This window comes from Neoarius graeffei, chromosome 10 (genome assembly GCF_027579695.1).
Source record: "Neoarius graeffei isolate fNeoGra1 chromosome 10, fNeoGra1.pri, whole genome shotgun sequence".
Lineage (NCBI taxonomy): Eukaryota > Metazoa > Chordata > Actinopteri > Siluriformes > Ariidae > Neoarius > Neoarius graeffei.
The window spans coordinates 77,051,306-77,073,280 of record NC_083578.1 but is presented as its reverse complement, the minus strand read 5'-3'; the positions used below and the strand labels follow the sequence as shown (position 1 = coordinate 77,073,280).

Sequence of the window (21,975 nt, the reverse complement as noted above, 5' to 3'; positions counted from 1 at the left end):
TTATCTCGGAGATGCAAAATGTACCCCGAATTCTAGAATGATCCATATATATATATATATATATATATATATATATATATATATATATATATTTTTTTTTTCCCCCCCACTGGCACAAATGCACTAAGGGGGTGCAATCAAAAACAATACTGGTGCTCCAAACACAAGCTACACAGAAAACCATGGTGTAGGATCTCTATACACAGATCTGGTTATGTCTAAACTCACCCAATGCTAAATCTACTTCTGAGAATCACAGATATTCCAGCTCATGTGCAGTTTATTTGCGGTTTCTAGAGTTTCTTATTCAGAATACAGCACTTGTACGGATGCTTTATCTGCACTGATGGTTAATTTGGAATAAATAGCTCAGAAAAGCTTTAATTTTCTTTGATATGTAAACTAAATCATAATGGTTGGAAAACACGCATATTCCAAGGTTTCATAATTTTGCAACTTGTTACGTTTTTCTTGATTGTATTTCATATTAAGTCTGCAGTGCCAAGGCGGTTCTTTGACTGATTGCAAATTAACCCTTAAAATAAATATTTGCACTAAGCTTGAATCATATTAGCAGGTTACTTGTACAAGTATGAAATAGCTAGCTACTCGCTAACATCATACTGTTACACGTAGCTGCCAATATTTCAAGTCAGTCAGTTAAAGTCAGTGGTTATATCAAAAACACGGTCTCCAAGAACAATACTGACAGCCATTATAACATTACTACAATCATACAAACTGACTGTTAGCATAATGTTAGCAAACTACTTAGCATTATTTCAAGGTTTGCAGAATTAGGACCTAATATAATTCAGCTCTTAAAGTTAGCTACTGCTTTCTTTCTTTTTTCAACCCTTCCATGATTGCCAAATATATAGTCATGTGACGTAATGAAAAAAAAAAATCAAACCATCCATGGAAAAAAATATCTGAAATTTCCTTTAGAATCGCTGTACGAAATCATCTAGAAAATTAAACTCTAAATTGAGTGGAATATTTGTGTAACCTGGTTAACTTGAGAGTATGACATTTCTAATTACAAATCTACAACTGTAGACATGTACACACATTAGCACAGATGCTACACTATCTATTTTCGGGTACCTTTTTTCCCATGCTCTTTCCTCTCATAATCTTTTTCCGTCTCTTTCTTTTCCTCTTTGGAATGCTTGCTCTTCCCCACTTTGTGAGTCTCAGTGTCCTCCTTAACATTTGCAGATACTGTTTGCACCAGAAAGATCACCACACCACAGACAACACGTCAGATTTGACTCTATTTTATTCAGTACTGAACTGGTATGCATACCAACTAGGTTGACAAAAAAAATACAGTATGCCTGAAGATACCGTGCCAGATGTTCTGCCAAAATTGTTGGGCTTTCGCCAGAAACATTGAAAGGTTCTGGAGTGGGTGTAATTGCGATAAGGGAATGTACCTGGCTTCTTTTTCTCTGCACCTTGGTTTCTTGATTTAGCAGGTTCTGACTTCTCTTTTTGCTTAGCCTTAGGAACAGGAAGAAGAGCATCAAGAAGAAGAATTGCATCAGGAAAGGAAACAGCTTGAGATGTGGAAGGAGCTTTAGGACCTACAGGATCAAGTGGAGGAAATTCAGGTGGAGAGGCCTCCAGAGAAGGTGCATCCGGAGGAAGAGCTTCAGGGGGAGGAGCAGGATCATAAGAATTCGATTTAAATGCAGGCTCTATAGATGGAGCAACTTTAGAAGGAGGAAGAGGAGGCGGCTCAGGAAGAGGAGCTTCAGGTACAGCAACTTCAGGAGGAGGAAGAGCTTCAGGTGCAGGAGCTTTAGGTACGGTCACATCAGGAGGAGGCGCTTCAGGTACAACAACTTCAGGAGCTTTAGGGTCAAGAGCTTCCAAAGTAGGATCAACAGGTGAAGGTTCCTTTGGGGATGAAGCATCAGGAGAAACATTCTCAGCAGATTCCAGTGCAGGAATTACAGGCAAACTTATTGGAGGCACTGTACGGAGAGCAGGTGAAGGCGTAATTTTACCAGGGGCCACTGCTTGAGTTGTTGAGGCAGCATCAGGTCCCTGAAGGACATCGTCAAGAGCCAATGTTATTGCATCTGTAGATAAAGGGACAATTTCAGTTACAAGGGCAATCCCACCAGCTGCTGGAATAATTGTGGCATTCATCTCATTCGTTGTTTGTGCAACTTCATCAGTTGCCAGAGAAGCAGAAATAGTTGTGGGAGCAGCAGCATCCATTGCTGAGACAATCATATCATCTGCTGGGGTGAGCACATCATTTGCTCGAGCAACAGCTTCTGTCATCAAGGACACTGCCCGAGTTGAAGGAGAAACTTTATTTATAATTGCCATTACGGTATCGGTTGCTGGAACAGTTCCATCTGTTACCACCAGAGTTGTACCAGGATCAGAAACAACTCGATCTGCTTCCACAATTGGTGTTTGGACATCAGTGACTGTAGCTGCAGCAAAGGACAGTTGGACAACTGCATTTGGTGTTGATGCGGCTGCATCTGTTGGTGTAACTGCGGTTGTTATCTGAGAAACTCCACGGGTTACTCCAGGAGCAAGTGTACTGAGCAAGCGAGAGCTTGGGTCACTTGCTTGATCTCGTGAGGCAGTCGTTTCTCGGCTCAACGCTGCAGTGGTTGCTGTGACGTCATCTGTCGCATTGACAGCCGTGTCGGATACTGCAGTGACCACATCCGAAGCTGAGGTAGCTGTAACATTGTACAAACCACACATAGTCAAAGAGCTAATATTTCTGCCCAGCTACTGTCACTATCGACGCCCGTGATCCGACAGTGCTGCCTTTAGGGCGTTTATATTCGACGTAATGGATGAAATTGCACTGGTTCAACCTTTGCCATTTCTACTTCAGCAGAAATGGGATACCCTGATAGCATCACTACACCAACCCCCTCCACCCGTTCCCTCCATGCACACGCAACCCCATCCTACTCAAGGACAGGTCTTACCGCTCCTTCCTGTTATGGTTTCATGTATCTATCTCCCTCCATGGGTTCAATATATCGGCCCTTTTTTTGGTGTCCCTCACCATGACCTGGCCTCTTTTCTCTTATGAAATATTTAGCAGCAGTTCATTCAATCGCTATTCAAAAATAGATCTGAAACGATTTAGCTTTGGCCTTTCAGCTGAGCCCCACCTGCCACACAGCGAGCTCTTAGAAGTCATTGTGTTTCACAATAATAGAGTATTTAATGATTTATCGCCCACGGTGGCTGATTGTGTTCTGAAGCAGCACGATGGCTGTGAAACACACAGGTGGATGCTGGTAAACACCTGGGTGTTGGAGGGAAAAAGGGCAGAACCAGTGGCAAAGCAGGATGGCGAGCTGGTTTTTGGACAGGACAAATAAATATTATGGCACTTTGTTGTAGTCAACATTCTTTTTTATCTACACCTGCTGGGTCACACGGGTGCTGTCTAAGCAAGAGAGGAGCTTGCTCTAAGGTAATTCACTAACTTGCTTATCGTTGCCTTCAATGAGTATTAACATATTCAATTTGATGTGTACTTGTGCTTAAGTAATGCACAAATCCTGTCTGAGAGATGATTGGAATGACAACGTGAATGAAGTACTATTTATTTGGAAAGGATTAGTTTTCCATCAGGAGATGGGGTAATGCAATTTTCACTGTAGTATCTCTGAGATTTTAGTCCCATCCAGATCTGTCATGTCCGTTATTTTTACAGACTATCTGTGCATGTGTTATTCCATGACATCGAGTCGTACGTGAGCTGATAACCGATGAGACGCGTATCGCCAAGTCGGCTATAAACCATGTACGATGAGATTGAGTGGAATAACTGTTTTATTCTATCCACATTCACTGGATTTTAAGAAACAGAGCATTTATACTTTTATTTTTTGCAAATTCGATAAATAAAAACTTTACACAAAACGTCTCACAAAATCATTTCCGCTTAGAACGTAAACAAACCGGCAAAATGACCGTTGCAATTTGTGAAAGACGCGATAATAATAATTCCTGAAAAAAAAGATACGTTCTTACCATCAAATATTTTGTTGCTTTTTTTTTTGTATTTTTTGGGGTTTTGTTTTTGAGTAGAGTTTTTATTCCATCCTCGGTTGGTTCAGTAACACGCGCCACCATTTTGTTTTTCTCTACTCACGGTATATGAGCTGATAGCCTCGTAGTAGAGTAGCCGATCAGAGCACGCGATTGCTCATATCCAGTGAATGTGGATAGAATAAATACCCCATGTTCCACCTTCTATAAAATGGCCAGTATACATCAATAACCCCATGTAATACTGTATGCTCTATATCCCAACCAAACTGATACGCTGGTAAAGATTCCATTATATCCTGTAGAATAGCACAGAGCAAGTAGCACAGGCTAACGACCGAGAAACTAAGATTTCTGTCTCCAGACTCTTCTTCCACACACGCTCGTGACATTATTTTTCACTCAGACTTAAGTATTCATTTCCCTGTGTAATTTACTGAGTTACTTTTAAAATCAACATCGACAACTACACACAACGGAGCTGCTAATCCCTTGCAAAATCCTTTGTCCTGTTGCTTCTTTTGGTGTCTGGCTAAGTTTTGGCTGAGCTCAAGTCCCAGCTCTAATCATAACGATTCGCCACTGTTAAGTAACATATGTCTGAGATGTTTCCGCAGGCTGTGAGACAACCTGACCTCATGAGTTAAATGAGAAGAAACAAAGTTTAAGAAGCTCAGCACTACGGTGCTGTTAGCTTGGCATCTTGGCCCATATACGTTAATGACCTGTTTAGCACAGCAGTAATCAGGTTTAATCCCGATGCCTCACGCCACCTCAGGAGAGAATATGGCACACTATTACCACCATCAATCATCTGTGGAATTAGAGTTAAGCAGTTTCTGCTTCCTTCTACAGCCTGGAGAAGAAAAGAAAACATAACACAATATTCTAGTCCTTTGTTGTGCCAAATGGTCTGAGCCCTGAAGATTTGACTCCTATTATCCATGAGTTCAGGTAAGTATTATGTAGGGCTTTTACAGTTCCATGACTTTGCGTTATAGTTAATATCACATTTTTTTCCTAGCCCCATACACTATCAAAAAGTACAATATTTCCAGTCACGTTCTATGAGCAGGCTGTATGCAGATGTGAAGGTGAAGTTTTTGAAGGAACTCTTCTAATGTATGCACACTCACATGCTCTGGAGGACAAGGTGTCAGAGCGAAGGTACGACTATAAACATCACCTCTGTTGAATATTGCGCTCTTCAATTATTAACACAAGCTCGTGAAGAATCTCAAACCCAAATAACTGGTCACAGGCTCAGTAGCTACAAGTTCAACGTGGTCGAAAAAATGGTCTTAAGGGATGGCTTAAAATTGTGATGACCTAGATGTTGTTGGAGTGCTCTCATGCTTACACGACACACTGCCTGCTATCTTTGTTCTTGCGGCAAGAAAGTGTAGAGATTTCAGATGGTACCTTTAGTGTCAGGTTAGGATGTGAGGGCACCGGTGTCGGTGTGGGTGCACTTAGAGAAGAAAGTGGCTTAATGGGCAGTGCCAGAGCAGAGCTTAAATATGGCAAGAGACTCTGTACTAGGGCGGCACGGTGGTGTAGTGGTTAGCGCTGTCGCCTCACAGCAAGAAGGTCCGGGTTCGAGCCCCGTGGCCGGCGAGGGCCTTTCTGTGCGGAGTTTGCATGTTCTCCCCGTGTCCGCGTGGGTTTCCTCCGGGTGCTCCGGTTTCCCCCACAGTCCAAAGACATGCAGGTTAGGTTAACTGGTGACTCTAAATTGACCGTAGGTGTGAATGTGAGTGTGAATGGTTGTCTATGTGTCAGCCCTGTGATGACCTGGCGACTTGTCCAGGGTGTACCCCGCCTTTCGCCCGTAGTCAGCTGGGATAGGCTCCAGCTTGCCTGCGACCCTGTAGAACAGGATAAAGCGGCTAGAGATAATGAGATGAGATGAGACTCTGTACTAGAACTTCACTGTAGAAACCTCAGAACAATTTTTATTTCCGAACTTTACTGCCTAACACTGTGCTTTGAGAGAAATTACTAAAAAGCTACAGCTAATACGGCATTTCAGTCAGAAGCAGCTCTGCAGTGATGACGTTCCTTGCACCTTTAAAGGTTTGTAAGAAATTTAGTTGTTGGACTTGATTGTGCATCTACTAGTAAGTTTACTCTTTGGAATTTGGTGTTTATTCCAGAAATGAACCGCCAAATCATTTCGCTGACTTAGCTAGCTAGCTTCTTTGCATAAGAACAGTTTTGGTTCATTCTCCTCCACAGTACTTAGAATTAACAGTTATTCCACGAAATCGAGTCATACATGAGCTGATAGCTGATGAGGTGCATAGCACCGATTCAGCTATAAGCCGTGTACAATAAGACTGAGTGGAATAATTGTTTTATTCTATCCACATTCACTAGATTTGAGAAATAGCACATTTTTATTGTTATTTTTTGCAAATTCGATAAATAAAAACTTTATGCAAAACGTCTGACAAAATCATTTCCGATTGGAATGTAAACAAACCGTCGAAATGACAGTAGCAATTTGTGAAAAATGCTATAATAATAATTATAGAAAAACAAACAAACAAAAAAGATACGTTCTTGCCATCAAATACTTTCATTCTGTATTTTGTTGCTTTTTTTTCGTATTTTTAGGGTTTTGTTTTCGAGTAGAGTTTTTATTTCGTCCTCAGTTGGTTCAGTAACACGCTCTGCCATTTTCTTCTTCTTCTTCTTTAGGGTTTTTTGGGCCTTACCGCCACCGACTGGGCTGGAGTGTGCAGCAGAAGATGGGGGGGGACACACACGACATATTCTTTTAGCTATTTCTGTTTCTTTTAAATACTTGATAAAGTGATATATCTGACTTGATGTGCTCTGCCATTTTGTTTTTCTCCACTTATGCTATATGAGCTGATAGCCTGGTAGTAGAGTAGCCAATCAGAGTGCGTGATTGCTCATATCCAGTGGATATGGGGAGAATAATAACTGATTCAAACATGGCCGCTCTGAACTACAACACCCAAGAACCACAGCGCCCTCTGTCACCTGACTACTAATCACTCCACCTGCAGGCCATAGTACAATCAGCAACACACCTATATAAGCCCCGCTCTCAAACCAGCTCCTTGTGAAGTATTGTTTGGTGTTCTGTCCCTCTCATACTGAGCTGTTTGGTTTCTGAGAGCCTTTCCAGTTTATTGATCTTGTTTCTGTTTCTTCTCAACCTCATCTTATCACTCGTTCTACGTTGCTCTGTTTGTTGAAGGCCCGACACTTGCTAATTTACTGACATCGCTTTCTGAATGCTGATTTGGATACCTCTGACAATTTACATGACCCCAGTCTCCCCTCTGCCTGCGTCTGGAAGTGCCTGCACTCTGACAGGCAATAAGCTAGTTGTTGGGAGAGCAAGGAGACTTGGGACAGTTTGTATTCCCATAAATTAATTTTAACCAATCAGGTTTTAGATGACCTCATAAGTTAAATGTTGCCCCTTAGATCCTTAGAGTAACCTACTTCCTTTGGAGCCATGAAGCTGGACATTGCAGTAAGGTCTGTGCAGTTCAATATTTTTGTCAACCAAAACTTGTATTTTCTATTTCACATCCACCTCCATTCTATGGTGTAATGTACGCTGGTGAGGAATTAAGATCTGCAGCCTGGGGTTACCATGTATAGTATTTATTTATTAAACTTAAATTTTGGGGGAAAACAACATTTAAAGCTGCCCCCCCCCAATGGCCAGGTTGGGACAGTTCATCATGTTACAGATTTTTTTTTTTTCTTCTTGTGGTTGACAAAGGGTGTTTTCACACTTGGTCCCTTTCAGCCATCTAACCCAACTCAGATCGATGACTCAGCATTTTTGCGCATATGTGAACACTCCAACCGTACCCAGACCCCTTTAAAGCGAACCGAACTGAGACCACCTCAGGAGGTGGTCTCAGTACGGTTCGCTAAAAATCAATGGTACGGTTCGCCTAATCTGCGCATTGTGAACAAAAAGCGCACCGGGTTCACTTTGCCTTTTTCACTGTAGTTTAACCTTCTTCGTTTGCCGTAGTTGGTCACGTGACTGTATAGCAGGGAAACTCAACTTCCTTTTGGAACTTACCAGCCGTGTTTTGTGCTCATAGATAGCTGGAATAAATTTATTTTCCTTAATCCGCACTATTTTGATCAAAGAATACAGCAGGGCAAGCATGGCAGCAGACATTTTGATTCAAGAGAAAATTACCCAGAATTCCATGTACTGGGGGTCTGAGGGCTCTAGAGGACCTGGTGTGAACAGAAAGAGGACTGAGGCCCCATCAAAGCTTAACTGGACCAGAAAGAGAACCCAGTCCTCTTTGTAATAAATTCACAGTGTGAACACAAAAAGAACTGAGTTCTTTTTCTGTTGGTCCACTTTTTGGTCCACTTAAAGAGGACTGAGTCTGGTTCCTTTAAAGGGGACCAAGTGTGAAAACACCCTAAGTGGACCAACAGAAAAAGAACTCAGTTCTTTTTGTGTTCACATTGTGAATTTATTACAAAGAGGACTGGGTTCTCTTTCTGGTCCAGTCTGTGGCTGTGGTAAGTTTCCAAAAGGAAGTTGAGTTTCCCTGCTACAGTCACGTGACCAACTACAGCAAACGAAGAAGGTTAAACTACAGTGAAAAAGGCAAAGTGAACCCGGTGCGCTTTTTGTTCACAATGCGCAGATTAGGCGAACCGTACCGTTGATTTTTAGTGAACCGTACTGAGACCACCTCCTGAGGTGATCTCAGTTCGGTTCGCTTTAAAGGGGTCTGGGTACGGTTGGAGTGTTCACATATGCGCAAAAAATGCTGAGTCATCGATCTGAGTTCGGTTAGATGGCTGAAAGGGACCAAGTGTAAAAACACCCTTAAAGAGGACTGAGTCTGGTTCCTTTAAAGGGGACCAGGTGTGAAAACACCCCAAAAAAAAAAGTTTCAAATGTTTTGTTAATGTCGGTGTGTCCCTACATGAGGATTGAACTTATTTCATTCCTTTTTGAGAATGGACCTGTTTTGTCTTGTCAGGTTTTGGGTAAACTGACATTTTTTTCTACTGCTGTACAAGCATTGTGTGTTCATACAGTTCATATGTTACAAGTTTTGATAACAAAAATTAAACATGTAGGATTAAGCCTAGGTGTTTTATTTTTTTTGTTCCATGTCTTCCCACTATGTCCCAAGTCTCCCAAAAAGATGTCCCATGTCTCCCTGCAAAAAATAACAGAAAAAGTGAAGCCTGAAGGCCAGTATATGTTACAAGCTGAGAAACTGATCTTGTGGTGAGAGGGCATAGTAAGTACTCTCGAATGCAATGTGATGTGAATGTGACACTACCTCTACAGAATTTCACACGACCTACAGAAGCTGAAAACATGTCCCAAGTCTCCCTGCTCTCCCCTATATATATGTACATTTCAGCTTCGTTGAAATAAAGTGCATCCCAAAATGTATCTAATCAATGCCTCTTTGATTTCTCAATCTGTGTCCTTCCTTACGGATTCTAGATCAAGAATACACAGGTGCTTCCTACCGTGGGTGGAAGATTTTATTATAGTGCATGTAAGCCTATGGTATAAATAAAAGGCAAGCATAATTTAAGTCACTCTCGAGTGATGCTTCAGCGAACAAGGACGTCTCATTTTGTAAATACATTTGCCCTCGATTTCTCCTGTCCTCGTTTCCTTTCCTTGCTTCATCAGAGGGAGGAGCTTAGACACGAGAAAGGGAAATGAGTAGGCGCAAGTTAAGAAATGAGTAAATGACCAAGTTTCAGGTTAATAATGCTTATGGCGAAACGGTCATTAATGTTTTTTTCCAATAAATTCCAAATGGCACAAATCCATCCATCATCTGTAGCCGCTTTATCCTGTTCTACAGGGTCGCAGGCAAGCTGGAGCCTATCCCAGCTGACTATGGGCGAGAGGCAGGGTACACCCTGGACAGACAAACAACCATTCACACCTACGGTCAATTTAGAGCCACCAATTAGCCTAATCTGCATGGCTTTGGACGGTGGGGTGGGGGGAACCAGAGCACCCCGAGGAAACCCACACAGACAGCATGCAAACTCCACACAGAAAGGCCCTCGCTGGCCGCTGGGCTCGAACCCAGGACCTTCTTGCTGTGAGGCGACAGTGCTGACCACTACACCACCGTGCCACTCCGGTCTTATTACTTAAAATCAAAGTGTGTAAGTATATACTATTTTGTAAGAATGTTTGTTTGTTTTGTCTATAATTTTTATCCATGGAAAAGCCATAAAACTGTAGTTACAGCAAATTAATGGTGGTTCATTGTACACTTTCTTGCTGCAAGTGATTTACTATAAATATTCATAAATGCACATTTTTAGCAAGTTGCGTATCCTTAGGAAATGAATCAAATGTGTAGGGAAGCTTTGGTTTATTGTAGTTTAGTGATGCTGTCCATATTCATTCTGCTCTCGTTTTTTTTTTTCCTGCTTAAAATAATAATGCACAGTATTTTCCATAATCAGGAATTACTGAACAGTCATCATAGTTCTTCTGTTGTTTAGCTCGACCACATAAAGATAGTGTGCACCGGCACATTTCGGTTTATGCAAGAAAAACACATAAAGAAAGAAACACAGCAAACTTCAGAATTCAATTATGCGTCTCTTGCAGGACAGGAGCAATAAACATCACAGAAACTAAGCTAATGTAAAATACGAACTCAAAATTGCCTAAAGCACTACTTCTATAAGCAGAGCTAGTATATTAAAAACACCACTGGAAAGTTACTATTATTAAAAATGTCAGCCTAAAGAAAGCTCCTTTAATTGAAAGCACCAGCCTGAAGCTATTTTTATTCAATAGGCCACATTAAATCAACACTAATCCATCCAGCCGAGCAACTCAGGATGCGGCTCCCACCTGGATCGTCGGACAGCGGGTCTGGGATTAAAGAGCTGACTGCAGGGACGGGAGAAACAGTCAGTGCGTCTCTGGAGGGTTTGATGTCTAGTCAGCAGAGAAGGTTGTGAGATTTTAAACACGTAGATCAAATAGCAAGAACGTTTTCCCATCAGGGGCATTTTAGCCTGACCTCAGCTATTCACGACAGACAAAAGGCACGAAGGACAAAGACGATATTTTGAGTCGATACGGGTGTGGATGAGATCATGGCATTCACAAACCCAAGCTGGTCTAGGACTCATTAGAGTCCTGGTGTCTCCCTAGTGTTTAAGGAAGTACCGTTGTTAAGCAGTACATTGGGATTCGAAAGGCGCAACCCGCAGCGTACCCATTGCCTCCTACCACTTCCTGTGCCCAGACATACTGATGATTTATTAAAGCCGTGCCCCACCCCAGGGCTTCATAATTAAACCATGGCTCAAGCCACAGACGGCCAATTGTGCATTAGAAACTCGCCCACTCATCTAGCTCCCACAAATTACTGCATGTGTTCTGTTAGCTAATAGCAAAGACCTCTCATTACGCCGTTGCTTTGTTTACCAAATGCTGTGCTGTGTAAGAAAAGATTTGCTCATGTAGTGATCTACTAGATTAATTACAGAGAAGCTTTTTATACGGAGAAGCAATGCTCGATTGTGCATCTGTTCAAATCACAGCCAGTTGTGTAAAGTATTTAAAATGGAATTAGCTAATGTTTATTAGCAAATACATTATACAACATGTCCAAAGCCTTTATTCACAGTATTTACTAGTATTTCCTGGAAGAAAAGGAAGGAAGGAAGGGAAGAAGAGCTTAACATAGCTTAGGCCTTTCAGTCCGCTGCCAGAAAACTGAAGTAAAGGCTTCCAGCATATGCATTTGCCTTTTAAACACTAGTCATTCTGCTATTTGTGTGTGTGTCTTCTTCATGCATGCCTAAGTTGAGTTTTGGGGTCTGCATTAGGGGTGTAATGCAGTGCTAATATACAGTACGGTGCAAAAGTCTTAGGCACATGTAAAAAAAAAATGCTATCGACCAAAAATGGCTTAAAAAAATAATGAAATGAAATGTTTCAACATAAAAAAAATAAATAAATACTATAAACAGTACGTAGTAAGCCATAATAAATGAAACAAAGTCAATATTTGGTGTGAGACGACCCTTTGCTTTAAAAAAAAAAATAGTTTCAGGTACAATGAGTGCAGTTTTATAAGGAAATGAGCTGTAGGTTTTACCGAGCATCTTACAGAACCAGCCACAGTTCTTCTGGACACTTTTTTTCAAGATATTTTTTGGGCTTTTTTCACCTTTATTGGATAGGACAGTGTAGAGACAGGAAATGAGCAGGGGAAAGAGAGACGGGGAGGGATCGGGAAATGACCTCGGGTCGGAATCAAATCCGGGTCCCCGGATTTATGGTGTGGCGCCTTATCCACCTGAGCTACGACGCCCCCAGTTCTTCTGGACCCTTTGACTGTCATAGTCGCGTCTTAATTTTGCACCAAAACACAGTAGCCATCATTGTTCTGTTTTTAAATCTGAAAAGTGCTCTCTTATGGAATATGCTGCTCAGATATAAACCTTTTTTTTCCTGTAACATTTGAATTTTGTGCTGGAAAACGAACCTTTAAATGTTCGTGTTGACTCGATAATGTAGACGTTATAAAAAAAATAGAAATCTATAACAAAGATTGTATGGGGAAAAAAATAGACTTTTGTACAGTCCTGTATGTATCTGTATCTTAGTGCACCAAACTTCATGATAGTTCATACCTCAATCTTTATTCGAATTTAAAATTAAAGCTTCCCCCCTGGAAAAATAAATAAATAAATAGAATATTCTATCCACATTCACTGGATATGAGCAATCGTGCACTCTGATAGGCTACTCTGCTACTAGGATATCAGCTCATATACTGTGAGTAGAGAAAAACAAAATGACAGAGTGCATCAAGTGTGATATATCACTTGATCAAGTATTTAAAAGAAACAGAAACAGCTCAAAGAATATATATATCCCCCCCACCACCCCCAAAAGATCTCCTGTTCCATACTCCAGCCCAGTCAGTGGCAGTAATGTGACTTTAAATTGGTTTGCCAACCACCAAAAAACCCTAAAGAAGAAGAAAATGCTGGAGCGTGTTACTGAACGGACCAAGGACGAAATAAAAACTCCATTCGAAAACAAAACCACAAACAATAAAAAAAAGCAACAAAATATGGAATAAAAGTATTTGATGGGGGTGGCACGGTGGTGTAGTGGTTAGCGCTGTCGCCTCACAGCAAGAAGGTCCTGGGTTCGAGCCCCGTGGCTGGCAAGGGCCTTTCTGTGCGGAGTTTGCATGTTGTCCGCGTGGGTTTCCTCCGGGTGCTCCGGTTTCCCCCACAGTCCAAAGACATGCAGGTTAGGTTAACTGGTGACTCTAAATTGACCGTAGATGTGAGTGTGAATGGTTGTCTGTGTCAGCCCTGTGATGACCTGGCGACTTGTCCAGGGTGTACCCCGCCTTTCGCCCGTAGTCAGCTGGGATAGGCTCCAGCTTGCCTGTGACCCTGTAGAAGGATAAAGCGGCTAGAGATAATGAGATGAGTATTTGATGGGAAGGATGCACCCCCCCCCCCCCCCCCCCAAGAATTATAACAGCATTTTATTCACAAATTACTACAGTCATTTCGCCAACTTGTTTACGTTCTAAGCAGAAATAATTTTGTCAGACATTTTGTATAAAGTTTTCATTCATTGAATTTGTAAAAAATAAAAATGCTCTTTCTCAAAATCCAGTGAATGCGGATAGAATGAAAGTTATTCCACTCAATCTCATCACACATGGCTTATAGCTCATATACGACTTAATTTCATGTAATAACTGTTAAACATACTAACATTGTGCCTGAGCAATGATTTATATTGGTTTCTACACTACCGTTCAAAAGTTTGGGGTCACCCAGACAATTTTGTGTTTTCCATGAAAAGTCGCACTTTTATTTCCCACCATAAGTTGTAAAATGAATAGAAAATATAGTCGAGACATTTTTCTGGCCATTTTGAGCATTTAATCGACCCCACAAATGTGATGCTCCAGAAAAAATCTGCTCAAAGGAAGGTCAGTTTTATAGCTTCTCTAAAGAGCTCAACTGTTTTCAGCTGTGCTAACATGATTGTACAAGGGTTTTCTAATCATCCATTAGCCTTCTGAGGCAATGAGCAAACACATTGTACCATTAGAACACTGGAGTGAGAGTTGCTGGAAATGGGCCTCTATACACCTATGGAGATATTGCACCAAAAACCACACATTTGCAGCTAGAATAGTCATTTAGCACATTAGCAATGTATAGAGTGGATTTCTGATTAGTTTAAAGTGATCTTCATTGAAAAGAACAGTGCTTTTCTTTCAAAAATAAGGACATTTCAAAGTGATCCCAAACTTTTGAACGGTAGTGTACCTTCCTGTAATGTTAAATATAGTTGGCTCTAGTTCCCAAAATATAAACAAACTAGAAGCAATCATCGTAACGTAAGCCACGGTGACCCTGCCCAGGAAGTTCCTGAGGATGAATGTCATTTTTGTTTGTCCTGCAAGATTTATACCTGACTGCTTGACCACAAACCCTCCAGCTCATGGGACTTCTTTGTTGTCTCCTGTGGAAATCCCAGTCCTGGTACACACTTCAAGTTTCAACCAGATGCCATATGAGCTTTCTAAAAATAACATTAAAAGAACTGTGCCTTGTATTCATATCTGTTTCCAGGACATTATTGTATGATGTAATAAGATTCAGTTCAATCTCTTCATATGAGCGCAGTGATGCTGGCATGGCAGGTGCATGTGAAAGAGAGAGAAATATAAAAAGAAAGAAAACACTGCAGGTCCTGTCCTGGCCTTGGTGTTCTATAGAGCGGAGATTTGCCTGTGGAGCATCAGGGGGCAAGCATATGGCCGGCAGGAGTGTGTAACGTGAGTACTGGCACACTGCAGATCCCCCTTCGTCCCAACAACCACCACCATCTGCCACTATGCTAGAATGGTAACAAAAAAGACAGGCTGTGCCATCCGCAACTCTTCCGGCCTCTCCGTGTTTCCCAGCACTACAAACAAAGCACTCTGAACAAGGCATTCGCACACTCCGACTGTGTGAATGAGAATGTATGTGCCTGCAGGTATGTCTGTATTTTTTTATGATGTTAAGTTGAAATTTGAATCTTTTCAGTTGCATAGTCTGCAGTCAATGGAGAAAAAAAAAAACCACAGCTTGAGTAACGTAAAAATCGCTAATAAGTGAGAGGTGTGAATATCGGTTATGACTGATAACTCGATTCACTGATTCACAGAGCAAAAAAGTAGGTTCAGTATAAAAAAACAGTTGATGCCCAAGACTCACCCTTGCTTCAGTGGATAACCCTGCGCCAAAACTCCAAGAATCCGGACATATCTTTTTAAATTCTTACAAGAATCTGGAGCACATTTGGAGATTTTTTGACAATGGCGTGATTTGAGAGTACCCAACATGGATTTCATTGTATATAGGTCATAGTTGGAAATATCTAGGCAAAACCGTCTCCAGATTCTCAGGTGTAATCTCACATGGAAACTATAGATTTGTATTAATAACTATTATACATACAGGACACTTTTCCCATGGAATAAAAACATATATCCTATTCCCTTCTAGTGGGTTTATTGATGGCATGCCATATTATCATATTGCTTATCCTCTGTGTATTATGCCACTCTCCCCAATGGAGAATGAGTATGCAATATTGTTACGATATTGCACGTTGTCAAGACGACACAACGTCACTCGTCGGAGACGTAAAACTTCTGTGCTAGCGAGCGACAGTGACAATTTGTAAACAAACATGGCTGCCACGTTTGCTTCGTTAAAAATGGAAGATATTGAGAGAATTTTGGCTGCCAGGTCGTTCCGTTGTGTGTAGTTGTAGGTGTTGATTTTAAAAGTAACTAAATAATTTATACAGGGAAAAAAAATAATAATATTCAGCTTGACTGCACTAATGTTGGCCTTTGTTAACAGTACACCAGCTGGAAGGTAACTGGACTGCTTTGCTAACAACACAGAGTCGTGGCTAAGCTAGCACTAGTGTTGGCCTTTGTTAACAGTACACCAGCTGGAAGGTAACTGGACTGCTTTGCTAACAACACAGAGTCGTTAGGAAGAATCCTGAAATTTATACAGGGAAAAAAATAATAATATTCAGCTTTACTGCACTAGTGTTGGCCTTTGTTAACAGTACACCAGCTGGAAGGTAACTGGACTGCTTTGCTAACAACACAGAGTCGTGGCTAAGCTAGCACTGGCCTTCGTTAATGCTCCTGCTCAATGCGACACCAGCTGGAAGGTAGCTGGACTGCTGTGCTAATAGCACGGAGTCACAGGTAAGCGAGTGCTGGCCTTCGCTAACACTACACCGGCTGGAAGGTAACTGGACTGCTGCACTAACAGCACAGAGTCACGGCTAAGCTAGTGTTGGCCTTCGCTGGAAGGTGACTTCACTACTGTGCTAACCGCACTGAGTTGCAGGTAAGCTAGCATTGGCCTTTGAGAATGCTGATATGAAGTGTGTGTGTGTATGTATAATAATAATATCGGCTGGCTTTTTTTCATGGTCTATCAGATATATTCCATTCAGCTAGCATGACACTGAACTTGTCTTTGACTCGTTCAATATCATGCTACCTGAATGGAATATATCTGATGTACCACTCAACGCCAGCCAATATTAGTTAAATATCTAATAACGGCTGCTGTAATCATAAAAACTGTCCTGTGTTCATCCCAGAACTCTTATTTACAGTCTATACATACTGAACCGTCTTTCAACACACTGAGTACTGTTTATCTTTATTTTCCTTTCACCGGTATACTGTAATGATTTGTACATGGTGTACATAAAAGCACCCACTTTGGAGCAGGAACTAAAAAGGTTCCTGGAATTACAGCTGAAAAGCTTGTTGTGATGAATACACAAAAACCCATTAGACAGTTACTTACATTATGCGTATTATCAAATCTGTAACCCCATCCAGGCAGGTACTAAGGATGAATGAATGAAGCTTCTTCCTAATGTCTTCTCAGGAAGTTTTTCCTTGCCACTGTCACATCTGTCTTACTATTTAGGGATCTAGATATACATATACCTGACTTCTATGAAGCTGCTTTGTAACAATGTTGATTGTTAAAAGTGCTATCCAAATCATCTTTCGGCTGCTCCTGTTAGGGGTCGCTACAGCAGATCTGTTCCACGTACTTGATTTGGCATAGTTTTTACACCGGATGCCCTTCCTGACGCAACCCCCACCCCCCGGTCTATCTGGGCTTGGGACCAGGACTAATTATGCACTGGCTTGTACAACCCCAGTGGCTGGGTATTTTATCTAATCTGCATGTCTTTGAACTGCGGGCGGAAACCCATGGGGAGAACATGCAAACTCTACACAGAAAGGGCCCCCAGTCAGCCATGAGGTTCAAACCCAGAATCTTCTTGCTGTGAGGTGGCAGTGCTAACCACTGCACCAACATGCTGCCTAAAAGTGGTGTCTCATCTCATTATCTCTAGCCGCTTTATCCTGTTCTACAGGGTCGCAGGCAAGCTGGAGCCTATCCCAGCTGACTAAGGGCGAGAGGCGGGGTACACCCTGGACAAGTCGCCAGGTCATCACAGGGCTGACACATAGACACAGACAACCATTCACACTCACATTCACACCTACGGTCAATTTAGAGTCACCAGTTAACCTAACCTGCATGTCTTTGGGGGAAACCGGAGCACCCGGAGGAAACCCACGCGGACACGGGGAGAACATACAAACTCCGCACAGAAAGGCCCTCGCCGGCCACAGAGCTCGAACCCAGACCTTCTTGCTGTGAGGCGACAGCGATAACCACTACACCACCGTGCTGCCCATCTAAAAGTGGTGTCCAAATCAAAATTTAATTCAAATTTGTTCAGCTAAAGGCAGGTTTTTACAAGTTTCAGCCAAGTGATTTACTGGTTTACAAGTTAAAAGTACCCACTTTGGAGGAGGAACTAAAAAGGTTCCTGGAATTCTTGCTGAAAAGCTTGTCATGATGAACACATGCCTTTATACAGTTTTAAATTATGCTTACTATCAAATCCGCAACCCTGTCCAGGCAGTTACTAAGGATGGATGAATGAATGACTACTGTAAATGCATTGTTCACATTAAGAAAAGTTCTATTTCTTTGTCCACAAGATTTATATCAGACTGATCACCCACAAAACCTCCAACTCAAGTGACTTTTTATATTTTATCAAAATACAGACATTGTTTCCCTTAAAGCTAGACGGCCTTTCGATTTCATAAAATCGGTGAAATTTAGTTCCCTCTGAAATTTGGTCATTGTGATGTGTTTATTTCTGTAATATCCCACAAAAAAAGGCCATTCTGTGGCTGGGAAGTTATTTAATTTGAGGGGATTCCTGAGCAAATAATGTGCATGAAATCACTCGCTTCGCACAGTCAAGCAGACAGAGGAAGTCCGTGTGCGCATGCGCAGGTTTACCTGCCTTTCTTCTTCTTTTGGGTTTTACGGCAGCTGGCATCCACAGTGTTGCATTACTGCCATCTACAGGTTTACCTTTGACCGTGCACTGACAGTTACATCATTCTGTCGCTAAACGAACAACTGATCACACCGAGGTGCTCGCTGACCGCTGATATTTATTAGTTTGATCCTGCGTTTCCTTTCCTTCGTATATAACATAACGTCTTTTCTTCTCGCTTTCCATTACTGTAGTCAGTCTTTCACGTTTCATTCACACACTCGCGTCCTGTTTCAAATTTGTATCCCACAATGCCTTGCGTGAACGGGGAAAGCCCACCACGTGATGCATGACGTAGTATCTTGAATTGGGTCATGGTAAAGCAGGAAAAAATAGCAGAGAATTCCGGGCCACATGGCCCTAATTTCATTTATTGTTCTATTTTTTAAAAAATAATAAATGGAAGTATGCGATTCGAATTCGGTAGCTTTCGGTCCACTAAACAAAAATAATTGGGTGTAAGGGAAAATTCTTTTTATGACCTACACTTGAAAAATCTGAAAGGCGGTCTACCTTTAAATAAAAATATTTCTTTGCTGGAATAAAACTCCTCACATTGTTTAATACCTGATGAACTGCACAAACCACAAATGGTGGAGGTTTTTTTAAATGCAGTAATCATTTCTGAACTCAAATATAAAGCCGTGTATATTGAAGCTGTTCCTCAATTTCTAACTCAAATTTCATGTTGATCTCATTTTCATTAAATGTTGCTTTGGCAGCAATGCAAGCAGTATTTTTGCACAGGGGGCTCTTGCTGCTCTAAATCCCAAAGACAAGATCTTGCTGAAGTTAGTCCCTAAACAGCAGAAGAAACCAGGGTGCCACCAGTGCCCTTGCTGGGTAGATGTAGGAGTTATTTTGAGTGTGATGGGAGGCTCACAAGATTAATAAACATTCATCATCCTAACTTCAAATCTTCCTCATCCCCTCTCGTTCGCTCTCTCAGCTCACCTTGGAGAGCCTCAATCCACAATCCAGAGCTTTGAATGATGGATGAGATTATACCGTATCATGCACTTCTTAAACTTCCATGAAAACCAGAAAATGATGGATGCCTCATTGGGAATCTTTGATTCAAAAACTTACGTTCTTTAATACATTTGTCGGTAGACTAGCACTTGGCAGTCCATCATGAATTCTGCAGTGATAGCTGGATTCATAAGTGTTTCAGTAGAGCTGAGAGTCAGACTGTCTGTCAAACGTGACTGAATATACAAGTATCAGAGAAATACCATCACTGTTTGAGGTGTTTGTACAATGAAATGGGAGGGTCGACTTCCAGGTATTCTGTTTGAATAGATGAATCAAACATGGCTTTGAGAAAGCCCAACACACTGAAGTTGGAATGAAGGTTGGTGCAGTTGGTAGTGCTGCCACCAAACATGTCCAAGGACCTTAGTTTGACCTTGAGCTCAGGTTAGTGTGTGGAGATTCTCATGGTCAAACAATGTCTATGTGGAGTTCTTTCAAGTTCTCTGGTTTCTTTCCACTTCTCAGGTGTAAAGATGCGTGTGTGCACAATGTCCAACAATGGACTGCCATCCCATCCAGGGTGTTCACATCTCATACCTTGTGTTAATGCGATAGGCTCTGGATCTACTGTGACCTTGATAAGGATAAAGCATTTAAAGATGACTGAATCAATGATGAATCATTTGACCACAAATGATTCAATGTGCTTTCAACTCAGGATGCAAAATGTGGTTATAAAATGATTCTCAATGCATCTTGATGCATTTCCAAATTGTCTCACTTCAATGCTCTATGTTGAGCAAGGAACTTCAGAAAATTGTTCCTCTAACTCTGGATTTTCCAGTTCTATGTCTTTCTAATTTATAAAATCCAGAATGTTCCCACATTTTTTCAAAATGGAGACATAAAAATGGGAAGTTTTTCCATCAACAACTCTGTGCTGAGTTTCCCAAAAGCATCATAGCACAAATCATCGTTAAATGGTAGAGCAAACAGCACAATGAACACACTCTCTCCTTGTTAAGATGCTCTTAGTGTGGGGGTGTTGTGGCTCAGTTGGATAAGGCGCCATACCATAAATCCAGGGACCTGGGTTTGATTCCAACCTGAGGTCATTTCCTGATCCCTCCCTGTCTCTCTCTCTCACTCATTTCCTGTCTCTACACTGTCCTATCCAATAAAAAGGTGAAAAAAAGCCCAAAAAAATATCTAAAAAAAAAAAAAAGATGGTCTTAGTGTTAAGAGGCTTTTGGGAAAGCCACCCCTGATAACTACCTAGCTTAGATACATACAACTAACATTCATTTCACCACCCAATTGGTTTAAGCTTGCAGCCGAAAACGATATTTTGTCCAAAAATATATAAATATACAATACTGTGCAAAAGTATTAGCCCCCCTCAATTTTTTTCACGCAAACTTTGTTATAGATTTCTATTTTATAACTGCTACATTATCGAGTCCAAATGTTCGGGGTTCCCCCCCAGCAGAAAATTAAATGTTGCAGAAAAAAGTTTGTATCTGAGCAGGATATTCCATAAGAGACCACTTTTCATATTAAAAAAAAAGAAAACAATGAAGGCTGCTGGGTTTTGGTGCAAAATTTAAGAAGCAAGTGTGACAGTGTCCAGAAGAACTATGGCTGGTTCTGTAAGATGCTCAGTAAAACCTACAGCTCATTTCTTTATAAAACTGCACTCACTGTACCTGAGACTACTATTTTTTTTAAGCAAAGGGTCGTCTCACACCAAATACTAACTTTGTTTAATTTATTATAGCTTACTGCTGTTTTTTTTTTAAATGTTGAAACATTTCATTTCAGTATTTTTTAAGCCTTTTTGGTCGACAGCATTTCTTTACATGTGCCTAAGACTTTTGCACAGTACTGTATATTTAATCTGCACTAGCAGCAGGAGCACAAATTGTTGCTCTCACTCTGAATCTTTCTACTTTTATTCTTCTTATTCTCTTAACATTTTTAGGACACTATTTCTGCCTCAGTTTTCAACCAAATGTCACTAAATTTCACATGAAGAATAACTCTGGGCTGAATTATGTTGCTATGACTTTTGGTGCTGATCTGGATCACTGATTCGGAATGATCCATGAAAAATAGGATATTTTTTTTTTCCAATCAGTTATAACTGTCAATTTTCATGATTTTTTTTTTCAGTCAGTTTTTTGTTCAGGGCAGCAAGGCACAACTTTTACTTGACCTTCAATTGACAAAGGTCAGCTAGCGCAAATTACTGTGACTTTAGTCAGTCTCGATCTAGTTTAATTATTACTATTACTACTAAAATTACTGGTATTTTATTATGACATTTTCAAAACTGTTTTGTGGCTTTTCATTGAAAATATATCAATCACTTTTAAATACTCCGCTCATGGAGCTGAATATTTATGATATATAAATATATAGCTGAATGTGAATCCTTGTAGAATTGTTTAGAGTGAATC

General features: G+C 41.0%; 1 protein-coding gene and 1 long non-coding RNA gene across 4 annotated transcripts in view; one reads left to right on the top strand and one right to left on the bottom strand.

Annotated features, from left to right (window-relative positions):
- Nucleotides 1-21,975, bottom strand: part of ntng2a (netrin g2a) — a 167,296-nt gene that overhangs the window by 17,905 nt on the left and 127,416 nt on the right. The gene's annotated exons all lie outside the window — the stretch shown is intronic.
- LOC132893326 (uncharacterized) lies at nt 3,269-7,860 on the top strand. The gene is made up of 3 exons (XR_009655541.1): nt 3,269-3,469; nt 4,906-5,004; nt 6,754-7,860. It is a non-coding gene; the product is annotated as an uncharacterized LOC132893326 (long non-coding RNA).